A 325-nucleotide genomic window follows, 5' to 3' on the forward strand; every position below is an offset into this window, starting at 1 on the left:
TTTGGATGCCGTCTCTCTTCTGTGAACTGTGCAATGAGTGTGGGCCTCTGTAGTCCGTGCGACCTCTCGACTCCCTCGGGGCCCAGTCGTTCGTGTGAATGACGGGACAGTTACGAGCCATAAAAATATTATCGATGTAGCTTTGTTCTCGATGCATCAGTTTTGCAGCTGATGGTTTCGGTGCTGCCGTGAACCAATGTTTCAGCAGGCTTTTGGTCAGCTTATGGGGGGCGGGAGGAACCCCAACCTGCTCTGCACTGTCCATGCGGTTTTACCACGTCCAGATCGAGTTCCTCGCCTTGGGCTTGGAGCGGGACGGCGGCTT

The sequence above is a fragment of the Cariama cristata genome, unplaced genomic scaffold (assembly GCF_000690535.1).
Source record: "Cariama cristata isolate BGI_N322 unplaced genomic scaffold, ASM69053v1 scaffold4669, whole genome shotgun sequence".
Taxonomy (NCBI): Eukaryota; Metazoa; Chordata; class Aves; order Cariamiformes; family Cariamidae; genus Cariama; species Cariama cristata.